Genomic DNA, 21,297 nt, shown 5'->3' on the forward strand with positions numbered 1-21,297 from the left:
CAACTGGAAAGCACACATCTGCTGGTGTTCCACTTTGGGGTTACAGTTGTTATGATTAAAAATAAAATAACAAAACCACATCAGGTAAATGTTACTGCCATTGTTTGAAGACATTTAAACATTGCATTTGCAAATTACCTCAGGACTGGTATCTAAACTGCAGTAGACTAAAGTAAACAATGACAAAGAAAAGCACAATTTAACCTAGAATTTTGATAAAAGACCTCTTTTCCCTGATTGTCTGTTTGATCAGTGATATAAAAATCTTTTAAAAACATCTTCAAAGAATCACAGAATCAGAGAATCACAGAATCACAGAATGTGCTGAGTTGAAACAGACCCACAAGAATCACCGAGTCCAACCCTTAGCCCTGCACCTATTACCAAGAGTCACACCATGTGCCTGAGAGTATCATCCAAATGCTTCTTGAACTCTGTCAGGCTTGTTGCTGTGACCACTTCCCTGGGGAGCCTGTTCCAGTGCCCAAACACCCTCTGAGTGAAGAACTTTTTTCTAATATCCAGCCTAAACCTCTCATGACACAACTTCAGGCCATTCCCTTGGGTCCTGTCACTGGTCATCGCAGAGAAGAAATCAGTGTCTGCCCCTCCTCTTCCCCTCACGAGGAAGTTGTGACTGCAATGAGGTCTTCCCTCAGTCTCCTCCAGGCTGAACAGACCAAATGACCTCAGCTGCTCCTCATATGGCTTCCCCTCAAGGCTCTTCACCATCTTTGTTGCCCTCCTTTGGACACTCTCTAAGAGCTTAACGTCTTTTTTATATTGCGGTGCCCAAAACCGCACACAATATTCAAGGTGAAGCCACCCCAGTGCAGAGCAGAGTGGGACAATCCCCTCCCTCGACCCTCTGGCGATGCTGTGCCTGATGATCCCCAGGACACGGTTGGCCCTCCTGGCTGTCAGGGCACTAATGACTCATATTCAATTTGCCATTGAAGAACAGGGAAAAAGTTACATGCTTAGATTTAATTTTATATACCATGTATTCAGTCTGTATGACTGTTTGTATGTGGACATTTCAAGTGCACAAAGCAAATTTGAACAAATTTAATTTTAAAAAAATAAATGTGTGGAGAGCGGAGGAATGTGACAAGCCAAGTTGAAAGCATGAAGAAATGCAGGAAATCAACAAGAGTAGTAAGGATACCTAAAAAGTGACCACAAAAATTATCTTGTTGTTAAAAAAAAAAGACTTATAAGTAAGATAGGACTATCTAACAGTAAAGGATATAGCTCTGCACTGGCGTTGAGCTCCAGACAGGGGAGGAAGTTGGACTTGTCGAAAGCCTCTGGGTGACAGTGAAGGAAGAGGAGGACACAATTGCTGCTATCATTAAACAAACCACATGAACAGAGCATATATGCAGTGGAAGTCTTTTTCATTAATAACATGAAAAATCATTCAATACTCAAGGGACAGAACTGAAGAGTCACAAGAGAGTTTAACTGTCCAAAGAATGGGTAAGAAAAGAAACATCAGGACAGAAATTAATTAGCAAGCTCTATACTGAAAAGCATTGGTCACTATTTCTGTTTCATTAGAAAAAACAGAAGACAGGCACTTCTGGATGTGTTTCTTAGCAGTGAAGAGTAGTTGTTTCAGAAAAGAATGATGAAAGGCAACTTGGAGACAGTGACTGTGAAATTACAGAGTACGCAATCCTAAGAAAGAAAATACAAAAAAAGGGAGATGATCATGGACTCGAAGTAGGTAAACTTCCACCAACTCAAGTCAACAAAACATCAAAGGAAAAAGTTGTTGTTGTGGCAGAAAACATAAGCTATTCCTATCAGAAGGGAAAAGTACTGAGAGATTAGTTTAGCTAATCCAGGAACTCTTATTTGATCTCAAACTCAGTAAGTTCCCTCTGAGAAGTGGAAATCAGATCAAATTCTAAAACATGTAAAATAACAGCACATGTTTATGATCCAACTAGAAAACTAAGTCAAAACCCCAACAAACAGCTAGGAAACACTTCAAAAGGTAACATGCACTAATAATAAAGAAAAGAAAGGAAAATTAATCTGCCTGCCTATTTTTGAGACTGGAGGCAACGCAATGACATAACTGATGAGCTCAAGAAAATGGTAGTATTTAAAATCTTTTTATGCATGTCAGCTGAGGACCCCTGGTGGTCTAGTGGTCAGGATGCGGCGCTCTCACCGCCACGGCCCGGAGTTCGATTCCCGGTCAGGGAACCCCTCCGGGTAGATGGAGCTCGTCAGCCCTGTAAGGCCATCCATCTAAGAGAAGGTCACTCTAAACAAACCTACGTCCTGAGGACCTCGCTGCCACTGTCCAAGCTCGCTCGGCCCCAGCAGATGAACCTCAGGATTAAAGGGTGGGTTCAGTTCAGCGCACGCTGTGTCTCACCTAAAAAATCCACTGTGCAGGCTCGAAGGGTTTATGACCTTTCCCAAAATCTTCGTTCGGGAAGACTGGCCATGCATACATATGCATGTCAGGCAGGCACATCAGTAGCATAATTAACCCTGATGACAAAGGGTTAAGTACTCAGTGTAAAACAGGAAAGAAATAGGACAGGAGTGCATTAAGAAACGCTCTCAAGCCAGCTAGAGTGCATTAAGAAACGCTCTCAAGCCAGCTAGACTAGATAGACTATAGCCTGGGATATTTTAAGAATGAGGTGAATTCGTCAGATTAGCAATTACTTGAGAATCAGTGAAAAATTGCTAAAACATGTAAGACTGGGAAAGGACAAAAAAATTACAACTGCCTTATAGAAAAAGAGGGAAGAAAGCAGAGGAAGAAGAGCCTGGAAATAAACTAATTAATTTAACTTCAACTCAGAGAAAAAAAACCCAAACCACAAAAAAACCCCAAACACATCTAGAATCAATTAAACTCTTTACAAACTTTTGAAAATGAAAATAGCATAAAAACCAATATGCTAATGCATATCTTAAACATATTTTCTTTATTTTGATACTGTCATATCACAAAATTAGGGTTTTTGAGGAATCTTTCTCTGTTCTCACTTTATTCAACTTTTTTTTAATCTGGATAACAGTCTTATTAAGCTTGCAGATGAGACAAAGCTGGAAAGAAGCGCAAGCATGAATGTCTTGGAAGATGTAATTCAAAGAGAGAATTACATTATCTCAAGAAATTGTGGTGGTGGAATGAAAAATGGATTAAATGCCACATGATACACTGCACTTAGGTGGAAATAATCAAATTCAATGCTGTGATTTATAAATAGCAGTATAGCCTTCATGCTTTCCTCTTCTGAGCACTATTAGAATGTCAGGTAGAGAACTTGGTCTCTTTGGGGCTTTATACTTCAGGAAAGACATGGACCAACTGGAGAAAGCCCAAAACAGTGCAAGTGATCAGAGGCAAAGAGAAAGTGATCTAGGATGAAAGATTTCAAAAACAGAGATCCTTTGGCCTAAGATATAAGAAAAACTGAAGAGTACGTGGCAATTATTTTCTAGCATAAAAGAGAATAATCTGGTCACCACTGTCAGTGTGGATAGAAGAATTCTGGAATTTAAATCGTAGCAAAAAAAGTGTTAGGCATTAAGGAAAATATTCTGATTATAAACTTGTGAATATCTGACACAGGTGGCTTTGGTAGGTAAGAGAGTATTTACTACTGAGACATTAAGAAATCTAGTCAAGAAAATACCAAGAATTAAGTAAGGACAGTAAATTCTGTTTTGGGATACATCAGTGAACAACACTACGAGCAGGTAACTCGTAGGTTTCAGCTCTATTTGGCTCCTCAATAATTCCAATGTGGTTACCATGTCAAAACAATGACATGTCAAGCATGCCAAGCACATGATGAGCAGGTGGCCTGTTCTGGTGTTGGAACTACTGCTCAATCTGAGGTTCCACCTAGGAAAAGAAACAGTCATCAGATCCTGTTTAGAGTGAAGTCACCTATTTTCCTGGAAACCAGCTTTATATTTAGCTTGCCCCACATCCCATGATGGAACTCAGGAGTCCTCTAAGAACACTGTTGTTCACAGGACTGCTGCTCTTTGGCCTCTCCAAGGCAATGGTATGCATCACATGGCTTGCATAAGGTAAAACATTGTTATGCAGCACCATTAACCTGAAAGGCTGGACATTCCCTGAACTCGAGGACTCTTGAGGTCATTTCTGTGTCAGCTGACTTGAGCCTCCACTGCTTTTTGGTACTGTTATGAGCACTAAGAACCACCACAGTACAAGCATGCAGGATAAAGGGTTGGAAGTAAACATGTGCAGCAACTTCACCCAGGCAGAGGCTGAGGGCCAAAGGACAAGAGACTGTGTGGATGGACAGCTAAACCACTTTCTTTGAATGGAATGGAAAGTCCATGGGAGAACTTCACGAAGGAGAAGGATTTGTCGAATGAAAACAAAAGGGTCCAGAGATCTGCATTTTGATGGCAAGGTGGTTATGGCTCCATTAAGATTTCTGAAGGGAGAACGATCAGTGTAGTATCAGCAAAATAGCCCTATAATATGAAAACCAGGGAGCTACAGACCTGTGGGTCTGATTTTTACACGTGACTAGATGGATTATACAGAGTAGAATTGGGAAGAATGTCAACAAACATAGTCTTTTTGAAGAATCAAAATGCTACCTCACATCATCTTAGGAACTTTCATGTGTACAAAAATATTCTGCTTTGAAAGATATTTCCCTGTGAGCATTTAAATGAGAAGATAATACTAATTCAGGATTTTCCTCTACTGATGTTACGTTTTTCTCAAAATGGTGAGTTGATGTAAAAAACCAAGCTCTTCAGAAAGAGGTCAATGTTTTTCTCAATAGTAAGAATACCAGTTATGTAGAGACGGCAGTAGCATGTATTTTATTAGTCGGTCTGCCCAAAATTCCTTGCTGTCACATATGCTTGAGATCTGTCAATTATAGGCTTCTAGCTGAATTGTAAATTAAAGGTTGCTGCTGTTCCTGGAAGTCCCAGACTTATGAAAACGACAAACAAAGCTACTCTGTGGCTTTGTTTACATGGAACCAGTCCAGGAAATTCAAGTAACATACTTTATACACTGTAACCTTGATTCAATTCTAGTCTGTTGTCTTTTGCATGGTAACACTACTGTTTTAGCTTCAAGTGAATTTGAGTACCCAAATAATCAAGATAGTGTCTGCTCTAGCTTTTGTGATCTCCTTTCCACCTAAGTCTGAGAGACAAAAGAACTTGGGTGGAGAGCAAGAATACGTAGCAAAAAGTTGCAGAAAAATGCTCATGAAACATGGGTAGACAATGAAGACGTGCTCTGAGCAGAAAAATGTAAAATCCTTGGAAAAGTGAATCAGTTAGCTCTTTAGCATATTAGAATTTAGGCATTAAAACACAGGAAGGCAATCCAAAAAAGCCTTGTTTAACGTGCTTAAACCTTTGAGACACTTTAGACCCTAGCATTTTAGGCAGAAGCTTCACCAGATACTGAAACTTGTGCTATTCGTAGAAAGAAATGGAGGACAATGTGGACATATGGATTCAGGAAGTGGTCTCAGGCTCTGAATTCCACCTTTGCAGATTGTGGTTACAATCTTCTATTAAGGCTTGAAAGACTAAGGATGGGATTCAGTTAAGATCATAGGGCAACACCATCACACTATTTATCATAAAATTGATTGATATTTTTCACTGTTCATTTGAAGTAGTTCTTCTGGCTAATGTAACATCTAGGATGAAGGACAACCTGTGTAGTGCTGGAAATGGGCCAGGATACCAGCCTTGATAATATTTATCTTAGAAAAAAAGAGCAGTGAATATTAAATTTCAAGCAAAAGAAAAAAAGAGCAGTGAATATTAAATTTCAAGCAAAACCTTCACTCCTACTCTCCCCATCTCCCTTCTTCAGAAACAAAGCAAGCAAAATACCACCATTTACACTTTTCCACAAAAAACCAGAAAGTCAGTGTATTCATTACACAGCAGATAGGTCTTTGCTTTATATTAGCTGCAGATAATGACATGATGAATGACTTAGAAATAACAGAAGGAGAGAGCAAGAGACCTCAGGCTCTGGCAGAATGTTCCTTCTTTCTTTTCTCACTTTGCCTGTGCCTTCTTATCCTGCATGCTTGTTCATATTGATTCCTTGGAGATTAGTTCCGCAAAGAAAATTCTCTGTTTCTACAGATATTGGTTAGGTAATTATTCTACTTTCATATAAAGTATTCAGGGGAGCTTTGCTCTGTAGCTTTAAAGGAAATAACCCAGATATCCCACAACCTAAATTTTTCCACATATTCAGTGGCTGAAAACAGAGCTGCTATTAAATATTGTTTTTATTTTTGCATACAGCAAGCACTGTGTATTCCCAGCTCTTGGTACAAGTCTGATCATGGTTGAAATATGCATTTTATTAGTGTGGTTTCTTTTTGTGGCAAGCAATCGTGTGCCGTGGTACTTTTTTCTGCAATTCTACTTATGATGGAAATTTAGATTAAAAGAGTGCTTTTCTTCTTTCAGCTATTCTTATTCCATAGATGAATAAAGAGCATTAAAAAGATGAAGGGAGGAAAGAGGAAGCATTAACCTACCTCCTGTTCAGAATTTTCACTTGCTACCATCCTATAAACAGATATTTTGACAGCAAACATAGTATATGCCTAAAAGACTGACTTACTCCCTACAAAGGTTAACTTTCACTTATGTTTCACACAACACCAGTGGAATTTTTTTCTCCATAAGTTTTCTAAAGTCATATGTCATGGTTCTAAGCCCAGCTGAAAATTAAGCACCACGCAGCCTCTCGCTCAACCCCCGCTCTCTCTCCCTCTACCATGGTGGAATGGGGAGAAGAATCGAAGTAAAACTTGTAGGTTGAGATAAGAACACTTTAATAATTGAAAATAAATTAAAATACAGTAATAATAGTAAAATAATAATAGTAGTAATAATAGTAATAGTAGTAGTAGTAATAATAATAATAACAACAACAATAATCTTTATCATCATGGCTGAGCTTTGCGAACGAAGATTTGGGAAGGGCTCTACCCACATTTGCTACAAGTGCGCTGGTGGCTAAAGAGGCCAATACAAGATAGACATGTCCGGTTGCAAAAGGCACAGCAGAAGGACTCCTTAGGTGGTATCGGCAAGACACGATTCTTTCTACATTGTCTTTTCTCCTCGAGAGTGATCCTGTGTGCATTCTCAAAGGAAGCAGCAGTGTTACAGATGGTGTGTCTCCAGACCTGCCGATTGGAGGCCAGAGTAGACCAGTTATTGTGATAATATGGCCAAGGCTGAGATGTTGTTTCGGGGCTCCTCTCTTGTGGCAGCCAGTGGCAAGTTCACCATAAAGCATGAACAACAACAACAATAATAATAATAAGGGAAAACCCAAGTGATGCATAATGCAATTACTCACCACCTGCTAACCAGTGCCAGATGCCCCTTCCTGAACCCAGACTGGCCTGCCCTTCCAGGTAACTCTCCCCAGTTTATATACTGGGCATGTCATTCTAAGGTGTGGAATATCCATCTGGTCATTTTGGGTCACCTGTCCCAGCTGTGCTTACTCTCAGTTTCTTTTGTTATCATCCTCACTGGCAGAGCATGAGACATGAAAAAAGTCCTTGATTTATGATAAACATGACTTAGTAAAGAACCAACAAATCAGAGCATTATCAACACCATTCTCGTTCTGAATGCAAAACATAGCACTGTAACAGCTACTGAGAAGAAATTAATTTCACCCCAGCTGAAACCAGGACACATGATATAAAGGGGGAAACACGTGTGCATCTGAATCATTCTCTTTCTTATTTCTAAAAGACTAACATGTTCCTTTTATAGCCCTCATTTTTTATTACCATCTAGATAAGATCAGTGGAGATTAATTGAAAAAATTAACTGGAAAAAGATATTGTCTTGTATTACTAAAATAATATGGGTTCATAGTCCCTGTGCCTGGAGGCCAGTAACAAGCGCAATACCACAGGATCAATAATTTGTACCCATCCTGTTCAATCCCATTCAAATCAATGACCTGGAGGAGGTAACGTGCACACTTGTCAAGTGTGCACATAACAATATACTGGAGGGATCAGTCAATATGCTCAAGAAATGCTTCCAGAAAGACCTAGACAGGCTGGAGGAGTGGGCTGATGGGAACTGTGTGAAATTCCACCAGGACAAATGCAAAATCCTGCCCTGGAAAGAAAGAAGCCCATGCATTGATACAGAGATATTGCACAACTGGAGTGACCCAGTGAAGTGCCACCAGGGTGCTCAGCTCAGCAGTTGGAGCATGAGCACCCCAAAAGGATGTTGAGGGACAGGGCTGCTCCAGCATGGAGAAAGAAAGGCTTCAGTGGCACCTCAGAGCAGCCTTCCCCTTGCTACAAGTAGGACATTGAGAGGACAGAGCCAGGCTCTCCTCAGCAGTGCATGATTGACAAAGGAGAGACAATGAGCATAATTAGAACTGAGAAGTTCAGATTGGAGAAGAAAGGAAACCTTCTGCCCTGTGAGGACACTGCAGCAGTGGAGCAGGCTGCCCCAAGACGCTGTGCAGTCTTCATCCATGGAAGCTTTTGAAACCCAGCTGGCTAAAGCCCTGAGTAATAAGATTTTCCCTCTTCACCTACCCTGAATTCAGCAGGAGATTGGACTAGGGAGCCCCTGAGATCTCTTCCAAGCTGAATCTTTCTGTTTCTATGATGGTGTTAAACAAGAAGCCAAGAAAACAGATAAAGATATAGGTTTAACCTGCAGGTAAGAATGTGGAATATGAACAACGTCTTGATTTAATCTCATTCTCCTGCAGTTTTTAATGCAGCTTTGAAAAATAAAAAATGCTTTTGTAATTTAATATAAGTAGTTTCTCACTCAAGAGAAACATACTCATAGTCACTTAAACCTCAAACCACTGGGAATTTTGAACTACTCAGACTAGGCCGTGTTGTTTCAGGCCTAATGTAAGAGCTCCACAGGTAAAGCAGTATCAATTAAGAGTATATTTTGCAATACCATACTAGCAAAATGCTTAGCAACAAAAAAGTCACCTTATTTCCTTCCAGTACAAACTCTGCTAGACAAAATAACACTTTTTTTTTTTTTTTTTTTTTTTAGCACGGACCTTGCATGTGGACCCTGTTATATTGATCTAGAAATGCATATATTAACCTTGCTTTTGCTGACTATAGGAAACTATTGCCTGCTAAATCAAGCAATAGGAGTTTGGCAGGCATTACCAATACAGCTACCTTTATGTTGCACAAGCTCAGACTTTAGCCAGTGCTTACATTAGGCATTCACAGTGAGTCTGGCAGAAATTATGATCAGCACTTGCTGTAGACACTGTAAAGTAGAGGAACCTCTTTCAGATGAAGAACTGTTATGAACTGAGCTGTTAGAATTCTATTTGACATACTATTGATAAACACTATGTTATACACTAATATAAACAGAGGGCAAACCAGACTCAGACATCATTTTGTCTTCTGCACCTGGTTGCAGAGTATCATGCTCAAAAAGGAGAGGACTTTCAATACATTCTTTGGAATGGACTGAACTGGCAATTGCATGTTCAGAGAAAAGAGTAGGTGTAAGCATGACTGGATATTGTGTCAGAGCAAATGGTCAGAATTAAGGTATCTTTACTGAGAGTACTCAAGCCAGACTTGAGTTTCAAGGCTTTTTAAGAAGATTGGAGGGAATCTGGAAGAGTGATAATACAGTATAAATGAAAAAGAAAAATGAAGCACATAGACATTCATTAAATTATACATAGTTTTAAAAGTAGATGTGTCCTAATAGATCTATAAAGAACCAATTTCTATATTTTTACTGAGCCAAATTTAAGATTCTTGCTTCATAAGATACCAAACTCAGGTACTCTGAAGCTAATTTCTGTTGGTGATTAAAATACTACCACTGTGAAGAAGCATAGAATAAATATCCCCCTAAATCCTCCAATGAAATTGAGTATAATAGTTATCAAAAGACAAACCTTTTTTTTTTTTTTTGAGAGAAGCAAAGAGACCACTGACCATTTATTATGCTATTTATTTGTATTGGAAAGATTAAGAAAACTAAAAATATTTATCCTATACTCAAGTTATACACACACTTGTGCTTTCAAATCTCCAGGATCAGCTGTACAGTGTGGAAACTACACTCTTACTTGTCTCCCATCTTTCCAGCCCCATGCACACCCTCACAAGCTTTCTGATTGAAAATTATTTTGGCTGCTTTTGCCTAAATCTGGTCTTGTTGGGAGTGAACTGTGTTTGACATTAATCCCCATGAAACTAAACCACCAGCCATGTGAAAAAATAAACAACTTTTATCTAGTATACAGAAAGTCCAGGCAGGTATAAACCCAGAATATATAATAAACTATGGATTTATAATTATCTACACTGATTTGTACATATAATGAGGGAGTAGTAAATATTTTCTCTGGTTTACCCATGTGGTATTTTACATATTCAGCTCTCACTGCTACTTAGCCAATACAAAACAGTTTGTCATAGTCTCAGATCTTATTATGTTACAGGAATGTTGTATTAAACAAACCCCATAAACATATTTGGACCCGGAATACAAGTCTTTCTCTCCTAACACATTGTTTCAACCATCAAATTACAGGGCCAGGATCAGGTCTGTAGTTAGAATTTCTAAACCAGTGAGTTTTTAATCATGCTTTGCCATAGGTTCAGTGGAAGATGTAAGAGTGAAAGGCCTGGAAAACAACCACTAGTTTGGCAGCACAGGCATCTCATAGGAGATGTGGATATGAGTTTCCTAACCAGTGGTAAGAACTGAAAGTTAATGTCCTTTGCACATGTATTAATGGAAAGACTACTGTATTGCTTGAGCTTGACACTTAAAATGTAGAGTTCTGTTCCCATGATTTTTGAAGGAGGAAAAGGCAAGAGGTGGTTGTGGTGTAGGAATAAGAAAGATGAAGCTGTATGCTCTTAGTTTAAAACCTCAGTGATACTTCTGTCATACAGTTTCATTTCAGTTTGGATGTCAGATTTTAACTCCCTTAAGGGCAACTGAAAATTCATAAGGCCACATCTTATGGTCCACCTTGCCACAGCTACACGTCTTTACCCCCTGGGCCCACTCTATTTGTTCAGGGCAGAGCAAGTCCAGATCAACAGCCCAGCTGAGAACAGATCACTTGATATTTGAGGCACACCAGCTCCCTGAAGCCAAGCAGGACCCAGTAGCACAGCTCCTGGTGCAGTAATACAGGAAGGGCAGCACCAACCTGAGTAGCCAGAGATGCCAGGAACCCTATTGTCCCCAGCCACTGTAACCAAACAACTTCTGTGTGCTGGCCCTGGTATTCCTGTTCACCAAACCACAACAGGGAGCTTGGGTGAGCTACAATTAATTTCAGAGGGGACTTTGCCTTGTGATTGCCAAGTGATTGTGAAACTTTTATAACACTGGCTTGTATGGCTCTTGTCCCACCTCTGTTGTATGAGGAAGCCAGATGATGAGCCATTTGAGGGTGAATGGGACACACAGGACAGGGTGCCTGCAAGGCCCTCAAAGATCAGTGTGTAACTGCTGAGGTCACCTTTGCACTTATGTGCCTACCTCTGATACTTTATCAACGTAAACGATACCTAAACAAACTGATAGCACCATGCTCATTTCGAATGTTTTCTTTCCTAAGGTGCTTCTCAAAAGAGAAATCTTTTATTATTGTAAGAAAATCCCTAGCAGTCGCTCTCCCTTTTGCCGTAGCTTCTGTCTACACTCACACTACTCAGTTCTTCGTGTGAGCCACCACACACCTGCTCACGGAAGATGCCTATCATCATCTTTTCAGCCATCCAACGCCACTTTACTTCCACCTGGTAGCCGCGTCCGTGGCACCCTGACACCCCCTTCTCCCTAAAATCGGGTTCATCGCCTTCCTGAACACAAACGCGAGCGCCAGCCCTGCCCTTACAGGCACACACCGGCTCGGGAGCCCGGAGGTTCGCCCTCGCTGCCCATGGCCGGGGGGCTGTGCCCGCAGCGCGGAGCTAACCCCCGGGGGGGGCTAGGGATGTGGGTTTCAGTAGCCGCCGTCTCCCCCTAGACGGAGCCCCGCGGCGCAGCCAAAGTGCCGGCACCGGCCGGGGCTCAGGGAGGGCGGCAGAGATCCGGAGGACGCGCCGAGCCGCCCCCGCCCGCCCGCCCCACCCCTCCAGACACGCTCCCCTGGCCCCGCACCCTGATCCCCCCTCCCGCGGCGGGCGGGCCGCCAGCTGCCGGGGTGGAGGAGGAGGAGAAGGAGGAGGAGCACGCAGCGGCAGCCCTCGAGTGCCCCGCGCCCCGGCAGGCAGGGCAGGGCAGGGCGGGCTGCGCCGAGCAAAGCGAGTACCCCACCAGCGTTGCTGCCGCTGCCGGCGGAGGCGGGCGGGTGTGCTGAAAGGAGTGGGGGGCCTCCCCACCGCCCCCTGCCCTCCCCTCGCCTGCCCCGCCCCGCCCCGCCCCGCGGGAGGAGTGCGGGCTCAGCCCGAAGCTGGGCTGCTGTTGCTCGATTTCTCGCCGGTCGCTGCCGCTCCAGAAGTTGGGGCCGGTCGCGGCGGACGCTCGCTGAGGCGCTCCCATGGTGCCGGTGCCCGCCGGGGGGGGCCACGCCCGCCGCCGCCCGCCGCGCCGCCGAAACTTGGGGGAAGTTTGTGAGCGACTCGGTGAGTACCGGGCGGCGGCTCCGCGCCTCTCCCTGCCCGCCGCCTCCCGCCTGGGGCGGACGCCGAATGGCTTCCTCGCCCCAGTGTCCCAGCCCCAGGGTCCGGCTCCTGACGGGCTTCGCCGCCCTCACCCGGCTCTCGCCCCGGGGTTTTGCGAGCTCGCCCCGCGGGGCCGCCCGGCGTGCCCTGCTGGCGAGGGCACCCGGCCCCGGAGCCGGGCCGGGACCGCGGCGTCAGCTCTGGCTGTGGCCGGGACGGCGAATGTGGGGCAAGAATTCCCGTCAGCTCCCGTGCTGTTGGTGATGGAGGGGGTGATGGGGGAGGGAAGGTCTGGAGAAGCAGTTTTCTTCAGAGAAACCCTCTTTTCTGCGTGGACTGGGATTTAAAAAGCAGAGCGAGAATGGTAGTTTAGCTGCCAGCGTTGCAGGCTTCTCCTGTGTAATAGACCTAATCGGAGTTTCTGTTCTCCGTGGTTTATTCCAGTTTATACAATTCCCTACTCCCGTTTTTCTTTTTTTTTTTTTAATGCTATCTATAATTTTGTTTCTTAATGTGTGGCCTTCTGTAAGTATTACACAGGATTAAGAATAAAAAGAGAATGCTTTTAAAAACAAACACTGCAAATGCTCTGAGCAGAGGTATACGAAACAGAGGGGTTAATGCAGTGGATTAACGAGTGTTTTATCACAGTGGCCTCTTCTGTGATTCTTGTTGCAAACTCTCACGGGACTAATGCTAGACTGGATGTGCATTAGCTACTCATCTTTTCACTAGAGAATATTTTGTTCAGAATTTAGTGTATTATTAACTTATTGTATTCAGTCGCGGCTTCACTTTCCTTCTCGTGTAACAACAACAAAATATTCACAACTGGTCATCTTTGTGGTTAAATCGGAAATGAGAGTGGAGCAATTAAAAAGCTGTAGCCCAATGCTTGAGTTGGATCCTATTTTATAGATGCTTTAAGCAAGTATTTACTGATAGGAAAAATTGAAGTTATTTGTCAGGTAAAGATCTTCTTAAATCCAAAAGTTTTAACTTAGACTTGTTTGCTCACATCAGCAATGAAAATGTATTTGAGAATAGAATCAATGTACGGAGATCTGGTAAGATTTATTTGAGTACTGGTGTTTATTTAAAAGATGCTTTTTTAAATATTGAGATTAAAGTAGATGGCGATTGAGATGTCTTGTGGCTCTGAGTGGTAAATATAAGTATTACTGAAAGTTATTCAGACAGCTTGAATTGTTTGAATAGGAATACGATGTCTTTCATCCCTACCACATCTCAGTCTTGCATTACTAGAATTGCTACTTGCTCTGTTAATTCGCGACGTTTGCATGTTCTAATAATTATTTGGGATTGACAAACATGCCAGTGTGCAGTCCTTCTGAGGAGTAATTTCTGAGGTTGCCAGTAAATGGTAGTGATACTTTTACAAAATATGTACCTGTAACTTACTCTAATGTATAGAGAAGTCATAGATACCCCCCAAATATTTTGGAGTGAAATTGTCCTAGTGTGGTCAAGGATTGTTTTCATTACCATGGGCTGTTTCATTGTCTTCTAGTGTTGATGTATCTGCACAGCACAGTGCAGCACCATGCACGTATATAAAACTGGGATCTCTATAGAGGTGTTAATTCCTATAGCACTGTGCAAGGCAGCAGCACTGCTCCCAGAGAGTGCTTGAGTGTCTATGCAACACTGACTGTGTTGGGGAGAGGTATGGAGCTTAGTTCTCCACATTTTTACTAACTAAAGTAGCATGTTATACCATATATGACCTCTTGTGACATTTTCCAGTAAGGAATGATCAAGAACTCTGATGGCAAATCCCCTGTTTATATGGGTTGGTACCTTTCCTTTCCATGATCTGGAGACTGAGGTTCCCTTAGGGTGTGACTTTCTTTCACGCACAGGGCTTCTTTCGATTGCCAATATGTACATGACTCTAAGTGTGTATTTAAACTAGACCTAGGCCTTGCTCCCATTAAATGAAGCTTCCTTTTGCTGCAGAAATTGTTTTTTAACAAAGCTAGTATTCATCTTGTGCTATTAATGAGAGCATTGGGGAGAATAAATATAACATGATGTATCTTATTTGAAATACCAGATGTCCATGGACAAAGTGGAAGCTGTGAATATTTGTCATTGAGAAAGCATTGTAGGCAGAGATGCTTTGATTTTTTTTTTGACTGATTGAAAAATAAGATGTGCTTTATCAGACATGACAGCACTTGCATTCAGCCAGGTTGAAGCTCTTGCAATCTTAAGGTGTGTGTCAAAACATTTTGAAATCATAACAAATAAATAAAAATTATAGGAAAAAGAAGAAGGGAGGTATAAAGTTGGTGGGGAAAGGAAGGGCAAGGATATCACCAGTGTAATAACAAGTCTGCTTAGTCCACATGGAAGTTCTTAAATGATTGACTAGCTAAAGGGCCAGGTTTCTTTTAAATGAAAGATATTCCTTATTTTTTTACCAAATATTTGTCTGATGAGAAGACAATTCTTTGACCCAGCAGAGCTGAGAGAGTAATTCTGGGAAGAGGGCAGTGTGAGGAAAGCAGGGAGAGAGGGGTAGTAGGGTTGCTACTTTGCTGTGGCGAAGGCAAAAGGCTGATGCAATGAGATACTAGCTTGGCAGGAGTAGATTTATGCCAGGACTTGAAGGAACACTTTGTGCTCAAATTGTTTATCACAAGGGAAATCTTTCTTTACCGTATATGAATCCCAGTTAAAGTCTTCGTATGAGGTAGGTGTTTGTTTACACGTCACTGTAGTTCATGAGAGACAGAACAAGCATCCTCTTACCAAAGAGCTGATTTTCAATGTATGAGAAACAACTTTTCCTACAAAATTGTAAGGGCTGTTTCCTTTGACAGCTGTCACAGAGATGGATGTTGTCCGTATCACGTTTACCACAGCTTATGAAATGAAAATATATTTAAGCATGTATTTTATTGACCTTCAGAAAGCATGTATGCCATTGAACATACATTAATCACCAGAATTATTATTTTTTAAATTATTAATGAGGTAGTATAAACTTCAGAAAAGCTTCACAGTAGCAGGGTGGTTTGCAATAGGGTAGGACTTTATGTCTCACTTGCCCAACAAACAGCATGGTACATTATATTGTTAATTTCAGATGTACAATGTTGTGAGAATGTAAAAGACAATTAAAATTATTTTTACTGAAGTAATAAGTGCTGGAAAACACTCTTGATGCAGTCTTCTGCGATCAGTAGTGCATGAGATACTTGTGTTAAGTGTGTGAATGCATGTGCACAAACGCTTGGTTCGGAGTAACTTTCGGATGTAAGGTTGTCCCACTTCGTTATCCACTTAGTCAGTAGCTGAACAACTACACCAGTGATCAAACATTTATGAACTTTGACACTCTATTTGCAATGCTATTCATACTTATCATACTAATCACATCCGTCTTTTGATTTTACAAAAAATCCTTTGACTGCAATGCCAACACCTGTATCTTCTAAATCATGCTCAGCTTTATAACTTAGAGATACTCCTATTTGTAGTGATACAGTCTGCAACATAGTCTTTTGTCCTGCTATGTGTCTGAACTAGACATAACATTTTGTGGAAGGTATCCACTGCATGGGATTGTGGTTGTTTGGGGAAGGTCCTAGAGGGATTCATGGAGAATGCTAGAGATGTGGTAGAGACAAAGAGCTCTATACCGCGACTGCTGCTGAGAGGATATGAAACTCGTAAATGTAGCAGAAAATTTTAACCTCTCTGCATTAAGAGAATAAACAAAGCACCCATTCTGTTGGTGTGGAATGATTTATGCTTCCCCAGGTCTCCTTTCCTGTAGCCATTTAGGGAGACTCACAGCATTATTGTATTGTAGTGCTAGACCTGCTCGGCCTGTGTGTGTGGCACAGGGTGACTACTGAAGATGAGTTCATAATGTGGGGAACTGAACTCAGAATATACAAAGAAAAGATTCTTCGCTGGCTTTACACTCATTAAGGCAGAAGATTGCTGCCTCTGATCACTTAATAAGCTTATTGCTCATAATCCTAGAACAAAGATGATATATGAAGACATAAATATGAATAATCACTTGCATTTCACTATGACAATAATAGACAGAGATAATTAATATTTAGAACTTTAAAAGCTGTTTCAATACTGTCATAAATCCATTACAGTCTTCAAACTCAGTTTGTATGTAGTCAGTCCAAACAGAAAGTATTATTTCAGATGCGTGACAGTAATTTTGTACCAAACAAGTTTGTCATCAGCTAACATACAACAACTCCGAGGGGCAGTTGGAAAGAGCTAGGTTGTTAATAACAACCCTTATGTTAGAGCATTCAAGCATTTAAATTGAGTTTGAATGTTTACTGCCTCAGAAGTAAATGAGATTGGTAAAACTCCATATTCCAGTAGATCTCTAGGATGCATTGATGGTAGGTAGAAACTGTCCCTTTGTTAGTTTTGTGGACAGATGTCTTTGTGCCTGACTGGTATAAAACAGTTTTGGTTTTAATTCATATGTAGTACATCTCTACAACCTTATTGGTATAGCCAAATAACTCCCTTAGGGCCTGTTGGAGTTTCGGGATAGTCTAAGCATGAAGAAGGGCCTGTAGGCCAGAAGAAACAGACTGAAAGAACCAACACATTTTATTCCAGCTATCTTAGTTAAACGGGAATGCTTGTCAATTTTCACCTTACTTCACAAACTGTGTGCCTTATTCCCAGCTGCTCTCAAGTATTCAGCCTGATGTCTAATATATTCCATGTTTTTTGCCTGCTCTTTTCACATACACATTACATTAGTTCTACCTAGAGCATGAGTTGGTGCAGTGCGCTCTCATTTATCGCGTGACTGCAAGTATTGTTTGAATTTGTTATGGAATGCTTATTAAATTGTGTTTGCTCAAGAACTATGTTATGAACCTACATTATAACTGTTTCGAGCAATGCCTTGTTTACTGTTTTCATCCAGAAAATCTTGAACTGTTCAGTGTTTTGGTAGTTCGTGGGATTGCTAGTGGCTTTATGTGATGCTGTAAAAAGTCAGTGAAAAGAAAGCAGCATTCCTTGCTTGGTGATACTTGTCCCTTGCTTTGCATGAGTTGAAGAGAACTGGTTGTGATTGAATTGGGACTCAGCTTTACCTGTTCTGCCAAGAGTAAGGAAGATCTGGGATGAAGATTGAGAGAAGAGCAGTTAAAGCAATGAGCTGCTGTATCTTTGGCTTTTAGTTGTATTTGATGGCTGAGCCTAGTCAAGTATGTTGGGGCAACACTGTGGGACTTTTATTTATAAAGAAAGCTTTAAGAAAACCACTGCTTTTGTAATGACTGGCAGTTCGAAGTCTGACACAGAGTAGCCCTCAGAATTAAGTCAGATGTCAAGTAAACAAAGCAGAATACACCATGATCAGGCCATTTGTATTTCACAGCACACATAGCTCAAGCCCAGTGAGCTGTGCTTATGCTGGGGCTTTGGTCCTCCAGGTTGAGTCCTGGCTGGTTTAGGGCGTGCACTTGGCGAGTTGAGCCACCTGAAGGAATTATTTGCAGGGGGTGCAGTAGGAAATACCACTCGTTTTGGCTTATGCACATATGTAACTGAAACATATGCATCTAAACATTTAGGGCTTGACTTGTGCTTGTTCGAAACGGTGCCAACCTACTGATCCAATATGTGTGGATGAGCTGTTCTTACCACTGCAGTGTTTCTGCAGTAGGATCAAGAGTGTGTGAGACAGTGCGTTACACTTTTTAGCTGTGATTGCTGACCCTTGGAGAGTGTCAGTGAGCCTCTGGGTCGGCTCATGCTGGGTGGTGGTAACAAACACTGCACAGGAGAGATGCTTGTTATGTGATACGGTCACTGCTGGCCTCTTGTACACCAGCCAGTTCTGGCAGTGCAGGACAGTGTGTACATCATGGAGGGACTGCAGCCTGGGGAGAAAGGGCCCCTCCACTTCCATGTGAGAAAGGCTGTTTTTGTGGAACTGTGCGATGAGCTCTGGTATCTTCCAGCTCTAAGGTGTTTTAATTAGGATGACTGTGTCAATTCAGAAGCCATTTCAGAAAAAGCAGTCACTGTTGTAAAGCAGCCTGTGCCTCATTACTGCTGTAATGTAAGTAATGTAAGTATTCTACTTGAATAGCTAATTTCCTTGAAATAATAGGTAGCTTTGAGAAAATTAATTCCTTTGATTGTACTGGGCCAAGGCACGCTTTTTGCAGTGTCATGTAGTTTATCCATCCCAAGGCACACACAAGGATGCTAACTTCAGTGGATTCTGCTTGATGGTTCTCAGACCTCTAGCTGACCACAGGGCTGCTGGTGGTGATGTTAAGGAAGGATGGCATTTACCTCTTTAAGTGGCATGAGGGCCCTTCCTAACTTGCATCGAATAAAGGAGGAGTTCAGGAATACTTGCATGAGTTGGCAATGTGCGCTCACAGCCCAGAAGGCCGACCGAATCCTGGGCTGCAAATGGTCAAAGGGATCCCAAATCACAGGGAGTGTGGCCAGCAGGTCGAGGGAGGTGATTCCCCCCCTCTACTCTGCTCTTGTGAGACCTCACCTGGAGTACAGTGTACAGTTCCAGTGCCCCCAATATAAGAAGGACATGGAACTGTTGAAGCAAGTCCAGAGGAGGCCATGAAGTTGATAAGATGACTGGAGCATCTCCCCTACAAAGACAGGCTGAGAAAGTTGGGGGTATTCAGCCTGGAGAAGGAAGGGTTGCATGGAGACCTCACAGCAACCTTCCAGTACCTGAAGGGGGCCTACAGGGAAGCTGGTGGGGGACTGTTTGTTAGGAACTGTAGTGATAGGGCAAGGAGTAATGGGAACAAACTGAAAGAGGAGAAATTTAAGTTAGATATTAGTTTGAAATTTTTTACTGTGAGGGTGGTGAGACACTGGAACAAGTTGCCCAGTGAGGTTGTGGATGCCCCATCCCTGGCAGTGTTCAAGGCCAAGTTGGACAAGGCCTTGAGCAACCTGGTCTAGTGGGAGGCATCCCTGCCTATGGCAGGGGGGTTGGGACTAGATGATGTTTAGGGTCAATTCCAACCACTTAACATTCTATGATTCTGTGATTTTTCATGCTTATTGTGTATAACGGTATAAGACCTGTATCCAGCATACGGGGGAAATAAGCAATACATTATGTCCTTGTATTTTTGATCCAGCTTGTGGCATAGATGGGTGCACTTGATGCCATGATGGAAAAAGTAATGTTGTTTACTGTTCTACCCGTATGTTTGTTGTGACCTTTTCTATTACCTTTTTTCCCCAATTATAAAGAGTTAATCTTTTATTAAAGTAACCAGATGCATTGTGGAAATCATTGCTGGTCCCTTTTCTTTTCTTATTTTACTGCTGCAGGTGAAGGGCTCACTCTGTAAGAGCCCAAGAGAGCGTTATGGACCCACTGGGAATAAAAAGTGTATCCATCAAAACGAAAGGACATAGGATTTAGGAAGAGGGACTCCTCTTGACAAGTTGTTCTTGTTGACATTGAATGATAGAATGGAAACCTTCATGAAGAACCTTCTGTAGCCATGTTCCTGTTTTCTGTGCTGAGGTAGAGTTTGCGGATGTTTTTAAAAGAATTTTGGTATATTGTTTGTTATTTCAAACCTGAGGAATCTGGGAGCCTGATTAACCACAGGAGATCTTGGATTAGAAGAGGGAAGAAGTTTTCCATAGTGGGAGAACATGTTTGGTGTTTCAGTTCACTAAACCAGGCAGAAAAGGAGAGGAGGTTTTATGGTGTTGAGGGATCAAGAGCCTGAGACTGCATACAGCCTGGGGAATTATTGGTTGTTATTTGAAGGACTGAAGTTATAGACTCCAAACAATTTGGTTCCACTGTCTTAAGTGGACATTTATGTGAACATGTAACTGAACATTATGTGGCCAGTAATCAAAAGGACATGTTTAAGATTTAGTGTAATGATTTGTTTAAGGATGTTTGAGGTGACTGGACTAAAACATAGTAAAAAACCTAACATCCTCAAGTTGATTAAAAAATTCAAATATAACTTGAAATGCACCCAGAAGTATATTTTCATACTGATTTTCAAAATATTTTATTTTTTTTAATCATTGTTAAGTTATACTACTTTGTGGATAGAGCTATGATAGGACTAGAAATGTTTTTGGTAGGCTAGGACTGATTTTGCCAGCAGCTTGCAGTGCTATGCTTTCCAAATGGTGTTTTGGTTGCAGTATTTTGTAGCAGCCTATCAGTGCAACAGCTCATAAAAATACAGAAAACAGAAATATGGTATTTTTGCATCAAACAACTGATATTGTTCACCAATTCGTTTTATATGTGAGCAGTTGGTACACATACTGTTTATTCACATTGCAGTTTTTGTTTTATTTACTGATGCTGAAGTGTGAAAATGAAATATAAGCTGTCCGTAAAAAGTGACTGGCACCATTTGTTGTTAGGGCTGAAGCAAAAGAGGTATCTCTCACTAATTATTTAATTTTTTGGATTTTTAAAAGTTGAAAGGTTCCTTCTAAGAAGCCTGATCTGACTAAGAGGCTGTAACTGTTCATGTGAACTGCTTATATGTATAGTCCCATTTGCATGAAGTAG

At 41.7% G+C, this 21,297-nt stretch overlaps 1 protein-coding gene across 7 annotated transcripts in view; it reads left to right on the forward strand.

Annotated features, from left to right (window-relative positions):
* GHR (growth hormone receptor) overlaps positions 1–21,297 on the forward strand; it is a 160,082-nt gene that overhangs the window by 20,037 nt on the left and 118,748 nt on the right. For 2 of the 7 annotated variants that reach the window (XM_064642288.1, XM_064642293.1), the window contains exon 1: positions 12,344–12,674. The exons of 3 other annotated variants lie outside the window; for them this stretch is intronic. The gene's annotated coding sequence lies outside the window, so the exon portion shown is untranslated. Of the gene's footprint in view, positions 1–12,340; positions 12,675–20,252; positions 20,272–21,297 lie in introns of those variants that run through there. 2 more of the 7 variants (XM_064642295.1, XM_064642291.1) reach the window with 2 other exon arrangements.

This window comes from Pseudopipra pipra, chromosome Z (assembly GCF_036250125.1).
Source record: "Pseudopipra pipra isolate bDixPip1 chromosome Z, bDixPip1.hap1, whole genome shotgun sequence".
Taxonomy (NCBI): Eukaryota; Metazoa; Chordata; class Aves; order Passeriformes; family Pipridae; genus Pseudopipra; species Pseudopipra pipra.